Below are 15,162 nucleotides of genomic sequence, written 5' to 3' on the forward strand. Positions count from 1 at the left end.
TACCGACTAAGCCGATTGTGGAATAGTCTGGTTCCCTTACCTCTCTCCACTCTGTTACCCTTTGTTCTAACGAGTTTGATATGTTTACCTATTCGCCTGTGGATACTGTTAATTCGCTATATAAATAAAATAAATAAATAAAAATAAAATTTTTAAAAAATTTAAACTAATTCAAATGTTGATTTGCCTAGTTCACGTATCAAACAAAATGTACTGCAATGTTTATGGAAAACATTATTTGCAGATTCTATTCTGTGATAATGACATTAATGTAAGCATTAACATTGATGGGAAGATGACCCAAGTTGTAGAGAGTGACATGCAATTAATTCACGTGTTTGATGTGGATACATGTCTAAATTTGAATTCAACTAAATTTACGATACAACGCAAAGATGTCGTCAGCTTTACCAGGTCAATATACAACCATTTCTCAGACACAGTTTGTGGTGAATAAAGATACATACAAACCATTTTTATAGTGTGATTTGTGTATAACCGCTGTTTTCCTTTTTCTAGGTTTTCACATTTTCATTTTGATGTCTGTTTTCTTTATTTCATTTCTTAATGTACTCTTTTTAACGATGTTTCTAATCTTCAGAAGTGTTGCTGAACTCGGTTACTTCTTTATCCTCTCCACACATGGCCTATATCTAGTTAAATTTCAATATTTTTCATTATTTGCAAGCAGCATGGTATGTCTTACTACACTTAATATTTCTAACAACTTCACATCATTTTATCTTCCAAATTGCAAAGACCAAAAAGAAGATGAAACTGAGAATTGAGCAGTTCCTGGACATGTCACTTTACAAAAGACAAAAGATCCGCATAACTGGCTGGCATCTTGGGAAATGTTCACAGCACCTAAAATAATACAGTCAGGAAGAAATTAAATGAGCTCAAATAACACTATGTATTATTTTATTGGTTATGGAGTGCTTATTTTTTTATTTTTTCCTTTGGTCAGAAGGTCAAAAGTATTTCTTCCCCAAACAGTGGTAAAAGATGTTGAAAATAACAATGAACAATCAACCATGCCACAAGGGAACATTACCATTACTTTATCTTGCAACGGCGACGTCTAGACTGCGTCTAACCCAATAACCCAAAAACAAAAATATTATGACAGTCTTTCAATTGGTGTCAATTTGGCAAAATATTTTGATTGATGAATGATTTCGAGAGAAATAAAAATATAACCAACACAGGAGACCACTTTAAATGCAACATGCTTTTAACAGCTTTTTTTTTAATATAAAAAAAATACAAATTGTTCCCTGTTGTCACAGAATTAGGCAAAAAATAACTTGGTTTTGCCTTAGAACTATTTGACTATTTCTCGTTGTACGTGCGTACAACGTTATCTAGGGTGAATAAGTGTTTTTCCAGGTAAGCGACTGTCTTAACATGCATCTCGCCAGAAATTACTTGCGACCAAGGGACATTAATAACATGATATGCACGGGTATTTTACCCTGACTTTTGTTGACTCTCCTACGGATTTAAGTAAGATCGATTTCTAAATCGACACTGGTAGTTTTGGATTACATCAAGAGTGTACACTCTCGATTGTTCTCCAGCCATAAGAGGCAGGGGCGGATTAAGGCTCACTGGTGCCCTAAGCACTGACAAATCTTGGTGCCCCCCTCCTTTCCACGTACACCTGGGAAGATAACCCTAGGGTGCACCATGATCAAGAAACAGAATATTATGATCAATTTGCACTAGTTTTATCAATTTTTTTTCACAAATCTTCATTCTTTTTTTTCCCCACCCTTTTCTCAACTTTGTGGTGCCCCCTTTGGCCTTGGTGCCCTAAGCACGTGCTTAGTCTGCTTAATGGTTAATACGCCAATGCATTGGGGTAAGTGTTAAATTTACATTTCATTTGATATGCGAAGCTTATTCGGTTTGTAATGTCTTATCGCGTAATTATTGTTCCAATTGCATTTTTATGTTCATAAGATTATTTTGAATCTTAGTTCTGTTCATCGGACTTCATATTCGAGATTATGTGAATCTCTCTTGTAGTGTAATAGTGTTTGAAGCGTATCTGCAGTCCATGAGGCTTCTTGGATCTGTACTTCATATTGATTTCATATTTTTGGTTTATTTTCAATGTGTGAATGTTGTATAGAGTGATTTAAGTAAATCGTATGTTGACAGCGTTTGAGAATCATTGTATTTTTACATCATATATTTTTCTTCAATAATTCATTTCATAAATTTCCATCTTTCTCACATTGTGTTTGTCTTATTCATTTAGTCCAAAGACCCACTCGGTTTCTATCCTGCGACAATGGTGTCAGAAGTGGCATCTTTGGATTAAGTGAATCGTCATCATATTGTTTGTGAAAGTCTACACCTATTGTTTATATTCGATTGTGACCTTCTTGACAAGATGATCTTCAAGTAGGTGTTTATTTTGTTTAGTTGTTCTAGGTCTGTGGGTCTAGTATAAATACATATTCATTTTGTTTTGCTTGCCTTCATCATGAATATAAGGTTAGTTTCTTTTGTAAAATTTGATTTGTTTTATTGCTATTAATGATGTCATCCCTTAAGAACTTGGTCGCTTTAGGTAAAGAGCTTGGGTATGAGGGAGAAAGTTTAAGGGAATTTATTAAGGAAGAACAAGCACGGGAGAGGGATGAAAGGGTAAAGGCGTGGGAATTGGAAAGGCAATTAGAAAGGGGAAAAAAGGAAGCTGAGAAGGAAAAGATAGAACTAGAAAAACAGGCCGAAAAGGAAAGGATAGAATGGGAAAGGGGAGCTGAGATGGAGAAGATAGAGTTAGAAAAAGAAGCAAGGTTAGAAGCTTTGGAGATAGAAGAAAAATTAAGGCATCGAGATCATGAACGTAAGGTAGAGTTATCAACAGCTAGAAAAGGAGAACACTATTCTGCCTCTAGTAAATTAAAGGGTCCCAATTTACCCCCCCCCCCTTTGACGATGAAAAAGATAACATGGATGGTTATCTTCATCGGTTTGAGCGGTATGCCGAGAACCAGAAGTGGAGTCGAAATGACTGGGCACTGCATCTCATTGCTTTATTAAAAGGTAAAGCGCTGGATGTGTACTCGCGATTTCCTGGAGATGGTGTGTTCAAATACGACGTCCTGGAGGGAGCACTTCTTAAAAGGTACGAGCTGACTATACAGGGTTTCCGTAAAAAGTTCAGGTGTAGCAAGCCCGAGAAGGGAGAAACCTTTGATCAGTTCATCGTTAGAATAGCGAACTATTTTCAGCGGTGGATTGAATGCGGCAAAGCGGTGAAAACGTTTGAAGGGTTGACTGATTTCTTGCTCAGAGATCAATTGTTGAACACAGTTGGGCGGGAACTAAGTCAGTTTCTGAAAGAGAAAGTCTTCTCAAACGTACAGAATATGGCTAAGCAAGCCGCTTTCTATGTCGAGGCTCATGGGGGAACCCAGGACGTGGTTTCAAAAGATTTTAAGTCTGGTTTCCAGTCTACGAGACCGATGCCTAAGGAGCTTGTGAAATCAACTGAGGCAAGTAGGTCAGTTAGGGATACAGGTCGTCAGGGTATACAAAGTTACTTGTGTAAGGAATAGGGTCATGTTCAAGCAAAATGTCCTAAAAGAAAGGGACCGATACATAAGGTAGCCGTATCTATACAGAATAAAGGTGTATCTGATAATCTTGTGCAGGTAGAACCAGGTATTCATAAACTTGGCACGTGTCTTTTTCCCAAAGTGCGAGTACCAACCGCGAGAGGTTTCGTGAACGGTCGAGAAGTCGTAGCATTACGTGACACTGGTTGCACGGGTGTAGTGATCAAACGTAGTCTCGTGCAGGATAACCAAATGCTTGGGTGGGAGTCCCCATGTATACTACTCGATCAGACGATCGGTCGCATTCCCGTAGCAAGGATCGCGGTAGAAACACCTTTCCTAACCGGAACTGTTGATGCCCTTTGTATGGAAAACCCTATTTACGATCTGACGATCGGTAATGGTGAAGGTTCCCGTCTTCCAACCATGGCAGATTTCAGGATACCAGGCAGTCGAAACGTGAGCGGAACCAGACGAGAGAAAAACGCGTTTCAGAATTTAATAGTCCCTGAATCGATCTCCTGAATTTCGCGTGATGAATTCAAACGAGAACAAGAACGTGACGCATCCATCAAAACGCGTCCGGCACAATTAAACACTGCAAGGGTGGGGGCAGCTCGAAATTCGTTCGGAGGAACGAGCTAATTCACAGGAAGTTTATCACTCCGGAGGGTAAGAGGTATTGGGAAGTGGTCGTACCCCAGAGATACAGATCTCAAAATACTTATGGTGGCACATGAGTCTAGCATGGCAGGACACCTAGGTAAGGCGAAGACCACCAGCAGAGTAGTCGCTGAATTCTACTGGCCTGGTGTTAATGGCGATGTCACACGGTTCTGTAGGTCTTGTGACGTATGCCAGAAAACCGTATGTAAGGGAAGGGTCACAGGGGTACTCTTAGGACATATGTCATTAATAGATACACCGTTTAAAAGAGTGGGGGTGGATATTGTAGGCCCAATACAACCAGTTACCGAAAGGAAGAACCGGTATATTCTTACTCTTGTGGATTACGCAACCAGATATCCCGAAGCCGTAGTGTTACCAACTATTGAAACGAAACGGGTGGCTGAAGCATTGGTTGACATCTTCAGTAAGGTAGGGGTGCCAGAAGAAATCCTTACGGATTGTGGTGCCGAATTCACCTCCGACCTCATGGGTGAAATAAGTAGGCTGTTATCCATCAAACAGCTAAACACTACCCCATACCATCCGATGTGCAATGGACTGGTAGAGAAATTTAATGGTACCCTAAAACATATGCTACGAAAAGACTGGGACCGCTATTTGAGCGCGGTTCTGTTCGCGTACCGTGAAGTACAGCAAGAACGTTTAGGGTGTTCACCCTTCAAATTGCTGTATGGAAGAACAGTTCGAGGCCCGATGCGGATACTACGCGAACTATAGACAGGTGACGTCGCGAGCGAGGAAATAAAAACTACCTACCAGTACGTGTTAGATCTGCGAGAAACTGGAAAGTACATGCCATATAGCACGTGATTATTTAATGAAATCGGGAGGCAGATATGCCAAATATTATAACCGCAGAGCGCGAAATAGGAAATTTCTTGTAGGAGATCAGGTTCTATTGTTTCTTCCTACTAGCACAAAAAAGTTACTAGTCCAGTGGAAAGGTCCCATCGAAGTTAAAGAGGTCAAGAATGACATGGACTATAAAATTGACATAGACAGTAATTTAAAGACATTTCATGCTAACATGCTTAAGTTGTACATCAAGAGACATAGGGACAATGTAGAAAAATGGGTCTTACATGTCGTACGGCAGTCATCGACGACGACGTGGGAGAATCAGAACACGAAGTTTCCCTTGAGTGTCCCTTGGGTGTTGCAAGGGAAGGGGTAGATCAAGTCGATGTGAGTGCGGAGTTGACAAAAGACCAGCGTCAGCAAATTAATGCGCTTTTGGTTAAATACTCGGATGTATTCACCGACAAACCAGGTTGTACAACCTTGATAGACCTCAAAATTAAACTGAATACATCTGACCCCATTAGAATCAAAGGTTATCCGGTACCATACAACGCACGAGAAGCTGTGGAAGAAGAGGTGAGTAAAATGTTAGATCTGGGGTGATCGAACTCTCCAACTCGCCATATTCTTCTCCCGTAGTGCTAGTCAGAAAAAAAGATGGGACGAACTGATTCTGTATCGACTTCTGACAGTTAAATAAAATTACGGTGTTCGATGCCGAACCAGTGCCAAATATGGAGAGCCTATTTGCGAAGTTGTCGGGCAACCGATGGATTTCCAAATTATATTTGTCCAAGGGATATTGGCAGGTTCCCATTGTTCAAGAGTCCCGTACATTGACAGCATTTGCGACCCAGAAAGGATTATATCAATTCAAGGTAATACCATTCGGTTTAGTAGGTGCCGGTGCATCCTGTTGTCGTTTGATGCGCAAGTTGCTAAAAGGTTTAGCAAGAGTTGATTGCTTTGTAGACGACATATTTGTGTACACGAATACTTGGAGTGAGCACGTGTCCGTCTTGGGGGAACTCTTCGATAGACTCCGCAGAGCGAACCTCACAGTGAGACCCACTAAATGCAGTATTGGCTATACAGATTTAGATTGTTTGGGTCATAGGGTCAGTGGTTCGGGTCATTTGAAACGTCACTCCAAGCAAGTGGAAACGATTAGAAACGCACCTAAGACGGATAACAAAATGCAAGTTATTTCTTTTCTCGGTCTAGTAGGGTTTTAAAGAAAGTTTATACCAAACTTCGCAGCCATTGATAGCCCACTGTCTGATACGACAAAGACGGGGCAACCCAACAAAGTAGAGTGGGGACCGCCACAAGATAGAGCTTTTTTGCGCGCTGAAGGAGAAATTAATCAGTGCACCTATATTAAAATTGCCATATGTTAGCAAACCTTTCTTTTAAGAACAGATGCCTCTGAAACTGGGTTGGGAGCAGTTTTACTGCAAGGGCAAGATGACAATAAGTTACCCGTGACTTACTCGAGTAGGAAATTGCTACCCAGGGAGAAAAACTATTCCGTTATTGAGAAAGAGTGTTTGGCCGTAGTGTGGGGAATTGGGAAGTATCATGCGTATCTTTTTGGGAGACTTCGTTTTTGAGACTGATCACCAGCCCTTATTGTATTTAAACAAGGCCAAGGTCACCAACGCTCGATTGATGAGTTGGGCGCTGACACTACATCATTATCGCTTCCGTGTAGAGGCAATAAGAGGAGTTGAAAATATAGTGGCAGACAACTTGAGTAGGGCATGATTGGAAATTTGGATAAATTTTTACCCAGTATAGAAAATCCAGATTGCAGTATAACTAGTGTAAATATTGTAACATATCATTAGTAATTATTTTTCTTTTATTCTGTGAGGGGTTTTAAAAAAAATGAGTACATTGTGTTTCTCTTGAGGGGAGGTATTGTCACATAATTAGGCACAAAAAAATAACTTTGTTTTGCCTTAGAACTATTTGACTATTTCTCGTTGTACATGTGTACAACGTTATCTAGGGTGAACAAGTGCTTTTCCAGGTAAGCGACTGTATTAACATGTACCTCGCCAGAAATTACTTGCGACGAAGGGACATTAATAATATGATATGCACGGGTATTTTACCAGGACTTTTGTTGACTCTCCTATGGATTTAAGTAAGATCGATTTCTAAATCGACACTGTTCGTTTTGGATTACATCAAGGAGTATACACTCTCCATTGTTCTCTAACCATAGGGGTAAGTGTTAAATTTACATTTCATTTGATATGCGAAGCTTCTTCGGTTTGTAATGTCTTATCGCGTAATAATGCATTTATTACAACGCAGATTTGAACTTTGAATTACAAGTCACTATTAGAAGTTAATGTATTAGCATATATCTAGAGATTTTACAGAAACTATTATTATGACCAATTTGGTTTTATTGTAGCTGATTGTGATGTCGCTGTGATTGTGACTGTAAATATGACCAGAGCTGTCTGAAGCTGTCTGAAGCTGTCTAAAGTTGTTTAGAGCTGTCTGGAGTTTCCAGAGTATTTAAGGCTGCGTGTCGATACGTATGTATGTACGTATGTCTGTGCCACGGACGTAGACGTAGCAAATTCAAAAGGGTGCTGTATGCTGTCTGTACGTGTGTATACGTATGACTGTACATGTGGTGGACCCATAAAGGGTGCGAGCGGCCGATAAGAGTGTGGGCCAACCCAAGGAATCGTGCGACTGTACAAGGGGTCTAGAATCATACGTTTGGTTCAATTATTGTTCCAATTGCATTTTTATGTTCATAAGATTATTTTGAATCTTAGTTGTGGTCATAAGATTATTTTGAATCTTAATCGGAGTTCATATTCGAGATTATGTGAATCTCTCTTGTAGTGTAAAATACTGTTTGAAGCGTATCTGCAGTCCATGAGGTTTCTTGGATCTGTACTTCATATTGATTTCATATTTTTAGTTTATTTTCAATGTGTGAATGTTGTGTAGAGTGATTTGAGTCAATTGTATGTTGAGAGCGTGAGAGAATCATTGTATTTTTACATCATATATTTTTCTTTATTAATTCATTTCATAAATTTCCATCTTTCTCACAGTGTGTTTGTCTTATTCATTTAGTCCAAAAACCGGTTTCTATTCTGCGACACTTGTCAGTAATAGACACATGAAAATGCAATACGGACGATTCCATTTTGACTCAGTCGGTTCACTTTTGGCTATCTTATTACACATAGACTTTAACATAAGAAAGTTTTTAATTTAAAAACAAATCGACATTGCTTAGAGAGCTTAACATTTGGGTTACATAAATAACATGTCGAGCGTAACCAATAACATCACGAACACAATTTCCCACTCGATATTAGAACGCAGAACGTAATGAATGTTTGAATTTAGAATTACTCCAAATCAATACAAAATATTACAATCATGGCTAGTATTCGTGTTTTCCCAAATCTTTACCAGTGTTATGCATGTGCAGATACAGAGAGATAAAGGGAAATGCAATATATATATATATATATATATATATATATATATATATATATATATATATATATATATATATATATATATATATATATATATATAATAATAATAATAATAATGAGGACTTTGTATAGCGCCTAATCTTTAGAAGCTCTAAGCGCTTTACAACTTTAGAAAACACCTATAAGATAAGAAACATAATAATATTATTACAAATACAAACAACATGAAATTAGAAAAACATTTAAAAAAATAAAAAAACATGCTGGGAATATTTCAGGTAGGAAACATTGTTAGGTCTTTAAGTTTGTTCTTGCTGTCGAAATAAGTGAGTTTTGAGAGCCCTCTTGAATGTGATCACTGTGTCTTTGTGTCTAAGTTCAGTGGGCAATTCATTCCACGTTGCTGGGCCCTGGTATGCAAAAGAACGCCGTCCATATGACTTTGTTTTCGTACTTGGAATAATGAGTATACGATTGTCAGAAGAGGAGCGTAAGTATCCTGCTGGTGTGTACACATGGGTGAGGTCAGATAGGTATGTTGGACTAGAGTCCGACAGTGAAACGTAGCACAGACAACACATTTTATGTTTGATTCTGGATCGAATGGATAGCCAGTGTAGGGTACAGAGCAGCGGAGAGGTGTGCTCTGATCGTGGTACTCTAAGTATGATCCAAGCAGGTGTGTTTTGAACTGTTTGAAGTTTCTGGAGTAAATATTGAGATGAACCAGACAGAATTGAGTTACAATAGTCCAGTCTTGAAAGTACTAATGAACACACAAGTGTTTTAGTGGCATCAACTGAAAGATATTTGCGAATTGAGCTGATGCGTCTCAGCTCAAGATATGCAGCCTTGCATATGTTCATTACATGTTGGTGCAATGTGAGAGTACTGTCCAGAGTAACACCTACGTTTCATACTGATTGTGTGAATTTAATGTTGGCGTTGCTGATATTTATTGTTTTAGGTAAAGGATGTAAATGAGAAAGTCTTTTTGTTGTGATCAGAATGGCCTCAGTTTTGTCATCATTCATCTGCAGCTTGTTACAAACCATTCATGATTTCACATCAGAAATGCACCTCTCTACACCTTGGATGGTAGCATTAACTTCAGTTGGGTGGCTAGATTTGTATATTTGGGTGTCATCAGCGTACAATTGGTGAGACACTGGATGATGATCTATGACACTTGAGAGCGACTGAATGTACAGAATAAAGAGAACAGGTCCAAGAACAGACCCCTGTGGAACGCCACAGCATAGATCAACTGGGTAGGAGTGTATTCCATTTGCAGATACAATTTGTGTCCTGTTGACCAAGTAGGACTTGAACCACAGTAAGGCTGTATCATGAATGCCAAATACATGCTGGAGACGGTGAAGTAATATATCATGGTCTATTGTGTCAAATGCTGCAGACAAATCAAGGAGGGTGAGGACTGTAGAATGTCCTTAACTACTTTTAGAAGAGTAGTTTTAGTACTGTGGCAAGGGCGATATGCAGATTGTACATTGCTAAGAAGACTGTTTGAATTTAGATGAGATACAAGCTGGGATAGAACAACCTTTTCTACGATTTTTGAAATGAATGGGAGATTAGAAACTGGGCGGTAGTTCTTTAAATCGTTATGGTCTAGTGTTGGGTTCTTCAGCAGAGGCTTTACAATGGCAGTTTTGAAAAATGATGGGAATTCCTTAGATGAGAGAGAGGTATTAATAACGTCAGTTAGTGAAGGCAATACTAGATCTAAGTACTCAAGCAGCAGTGATGTTGGAATTGGATCAAGTTCACATGACTTTGGTGCACTCTTCCTCACGATTGTACGTACGAAATCCATAGAGACAGATTCAAATGCTGCTAATTGTTGCCGCTCAAATTATGTATCCCAACTGTATGGTGACGACGAGTCAATTGAAATTGTAGTGTCAAGCTTATCTCTAATGGTTTGTACTTTGTCACGGACAAAATTTGCAAACATGTCCGGAAGGTCGACTGGAGAGAAGGTAGTTGGAAGTGGTGTTGATTTGTTCCTTGACATTAGCTTGTTAGTAATCTCGAAGAGCTCTTTGCAGCTGGAACTTTCCAAGATCTTATTAGTGTAGTGGGCTGATTTTGCTGCATGGACTATATTTGTGACATTCTTTTTAGCGACTTCATAGATTTGCTTATGAATAGTGAGTCTGGTGGAAAGCCAGAGCCTCTCAGCTTTACGGCGGTCTCTTTTAGCAGTGCGAAGCTGGTCCCTAACACTGCTATACCATGGAGAACACTTTTGAATTGATACTCTGCACTTGGTAGCTGGGGCATGTTTGTCAAGTAATGAACGCAGACAGTTATCGAGTTGTTCTGCGGTAGGAGGTAAGCAAGTCGTTAGGTTACCTTGGATGTCGTGCATTAATTTGGTTCTATTTATCATACGGAGGTTTCTTTTAGTAGCAGATAAAGGTGGAGGGTTAGGGACTGAAAAAAAGAAGAAAAAAGGTCACGTCCGGATGAAAAGAAAGTAACAATATATATATATATATATATATATATATATATATATATATATATATATATATATATATATATATATATATATATATATATATATATATATATATATTAAAAGAACTGTCAATGGGGCATTCTCTAAAGGCCACCCACCACCTTTACAGACAAGTTTAGCTTTTGAGATTACCCAAAATATTAGGTTAGTACCACCTTTTTCAGGAAAATGAAGTAGATAAATACTTTTTTTGCTTTGAGAAAATTGGTAAATGGTCAAGAGAGCGTTAAACTTTATTCTTACAATGTGTACTTCTTGGCAAAGCGCATACAGTCTACACTTCACCATCGGTACAGCTGCTTATGATGGAGTTAAGGAATATATCTTGAACGGTTATGAGTTGGTAAATAAGGAATTGTAGAAAAGAAACTGGACAACCCCATGGCAAATTTGCAGAGGAAAAAGAACCACTATTAAGACAGGTGGTGCTCAACCAAGAAGATTGATGAAGATTACGATAACTTCACGCAGCTCATATATAATTGAAGAGTTTAAGAAGTACATCCATAGGGGTGCAAGGTGGAAACTTTGGAAAATGCTGCTCACCTAGTTGATAACTATGCATTCTCACATTTCACTTCTCCTTTCAGCGGTTGTTTGGCAAAATAATCAAAACAGTCTCATATGAGTACTTCCAAATTACAATCCGGCACAGCATTTAGAAATCAAACATCTGATATGACTGATCGCAAATCTTTATCTCTTCATACATGCACTTATTGTAAAAAGAAAGAGCACGGCATTTATGATTGCTAAATGTTGGAAAGTAAGGAACAGAAATATCTTAGAATGTGCACTTTAAAAAAAAAGAAGAAAAAAGGGCACGTCCGGATGAAAAGAAAGCAACAAAATGAAAGCTATTCCAAATTTTAGTGTTTCAAAGAGGTCAAAGTCAGAGTTTTGATTTTAACAAAATATTTTGCCCGTCGGAGAAAAGCAACTGATGTGATATTTGGGTATGACTGGATTCTATCGGAAATTAAATTAGGGAGTCTTATGTTAAACTCAGTGCCACATTTAGAGGTGCACCATTTCTTTCATCTCCATATTTTCAATCAATCATTTAAAATGTCTGTTTTGCAAGTGTTGTTGGGGATGGCAAAGTATTGATTCAAGAAGACAAAAATGGTGTGGATCATCAAGTTTGATTATTTATTTTTTAAATCAAACAAACACCAGAGAAATTATTCTGTAATCGAGAAGTGATGTTTGACTTTGATATTGGCTTTGCAACAATTTGAAGTGTATATTATTTCAGCTCTTTCTCCGATTATTGTATCTAGTGATCACAAACCCATTACTTTAATTAATTTAAATGAAGAACAAAGATCAGATAGTACTGTGGTAATGTCTGATGTTGTAAGAATACAACATTGTTATTGGAACTCCATTGGCTCAGATTATCTGACTGTAGATGCAATTTCGCGTGTATAGAAGCAATATATTGCTTTTTTGTGTAAACTCTGTATCATTCATAAGACATTTACATATTTCCTATTTTAACGTGTATCCCTGATTGTTGCTTGTAGTTTACGCCACTGTTCATTTTTAACTAACCTATTTAGATAGCGATCCTTTGTTCATGATTGCTGATTGCACTTTAAGATAATATTTGTAAACATGCTTACATGTCCTCTTGACATTAGTAAATATTAGAAGTGAAGTTGATGATAAATTTGAAGGGGAAATGACCCACATCATGACCATCTTATTGTATAATAGGTTTTTATACAAACACATTGTGGTCAAAATTATTCATTACGTTTTTATATAAGTCCGTGTATAGTCACTTTTAGTAGTATTCAGATATAATTTGAGGAATTATTTAACCCCCTATAAGATGTCTAACCAGTCACTGAAAGGTAGTGTTACATATAGTTTTCAGTGTGACAGGTACAAGTAGTTTGAAATTTGATTACAGAATGCATTGCCTATTGCATAAATTCCAATTCTTTAAAATTAAAAGCTCATGGGACAGGCAATTACATGCCATGGATAGTGGATAGCACCATTAAGACTGCTGCCACAAATTTGTTTTCGTCAAGACTGGATGCCAATCCTCACGGTGACAAAGTAGTATGACATCCATATTCTGGTTGAAAGCAGATAAGTATGGATTGATGACTTTTGAGATGGAGATTCTTTTATTAACATTTTCAAAGAATGCTTACATATCTATAACTTTCAGTACACAAAGGAATAAAGCATGGATATTTTTCTGTTCTTCTGTGACATTAACTAATTTTTTTATGTATTATCCAACACATGGACAGATTCAATTTCTCATATATATATATATATATATATATATATATATATATATATATATATATATATATATATAAAGCAACTACAGTTTCCATAAGATGATTAGAAAAAGCAGCATCTTGTAAGAAAGTAGGATTAATAAGCTTGGATAGGAGTCCAGACAAAGTAAGTTCACCATAGTCTACAAGTTTTACAGGAATATTGTATACTCCATTGGCTTTATAGAATTTAAACTCACTCATTGATCTAGAACATAATTAATGAGAATTCATGAATATCTCACTTGTTTACTTTAATAGCATCAAAGCATGGATGGGGCACATTAGAATCCTGAATCCACTCTATGCCTTTCGCTACATAAAAAAAATAATTGAAAATTGAGCATACATTATTTTGGTCAGATACAATTTTGCTTCATTTGTTAAAATAGATGTGTTATCATGAGCCTTTCTTTGGAAAGAAAAAGATCAATATCTGAAGACTAGTCTTTTGACTTCATCCCCTAATGGCATCAATAAAATAAATGTAATTTTAATATTACTCCTCATTAGATTTCTTACTTTCTTCCACTGATTTTATAATTTTCCCAGTTGGTTATTTATACATTTTATAAAACAATTGAACATTCTCTTCTTAAAAATAGCTTTGCAAGATGAGCTGATCTTGTATGGGGAAGGGTCTTTCTTAGAAAACCTTTGCTTAGCTTGAGCATATTCCTCACTGATTCAAAGACAAGCAGCTAGTGTGTATGTGTCATGTACATCATCAAAATTCACATGAAACAGAGCCCTAATTATACCATAAACAATATGATTATTAATCAAAGTTCTCTTATGAAATGTAATTTGCTATCTTGTTAGGGTTCACATCCTCCCCAAATAAAGTACAAACTAAACTATACTAGTCATTCAAACAACAGTTAAAACTAACTCTTTTAAAAATAGTTTGGGACTTTGGTAAGTATAACATCATTAAAAGTTGCTTTTTGGTCTTTAACAAGATTATTTAGAACAAACATGTCACTAAATTTGTTTGAAAGATTTAATATTTTTTAATATTATGCAGATCATAATTATGATCACCTATTGCTACTATTTGGTCACAACTGAAGAGAGATTTGTCTAAAGTTTCACTTGGGTTCCCATTAAAAAATGGGGTCGGACAAAGATGGTGCTCTATTTAGACCAAAATTCCCCATTTCCTACCATTAACATTCAGTTCAATACAAATGCTCTGAATGTGTTTGCATTCCATTTCTGGCCTTGACCTGACAGAAAGATCTTATTAAATGAACAATGCCAGTCCTCATCCCAAAAGTTCTATCCTTAGATAGCCTAGAGCAAGGGAATGTCAACAGATAATACCTGAAGCACAAGTGGAGTTTAGTATCAGTTCTGCAACATATGTCAACAATTAAATCAGCAAAAGAGAGAAAATAATTCTCCATATTTTTATCCAAGCCTACTTATATTCAATACCTATGGTAATTATGAGTCATTTCCAATTTGCAGCTTTAGAGCTTCTGAACCTGGTGAGGAGAAAATTCATGTTTGTACTGAAAATTTAGTTTTCTTGATCATCACTTCCAGCTGGTGGAATGAAAAAGAAAAAAGTATCTTGGCTTTGCTCGAATGAAAAATAGCAACACAAAAAGCTAATTTTAATGCTTTCAGTCTACTATGTCTGGTCCTTTTATTTCAATTATTTTTAAGCCTCCTTCCATTTGCATGGACATGATGGCATGCAAACATGATAGATATACAAAATATTCTATTAAATGAAATACAAGAAA

Source organism: Sinohyriopsis cumingii, chromosome 16 (assembly GCF_028554795.1).
Source record: "Sinohyriopsis cumingii isolate HCF-2022 chromosome 16, ASM2855479v2, whole genome shotgun sequence".
NCBI lineage: Eukaryota > Metazoa > Mollusca > Bivalvia > Unionida > Unionidae > Sinohyriopsis > Sinohyriopsis cumingii.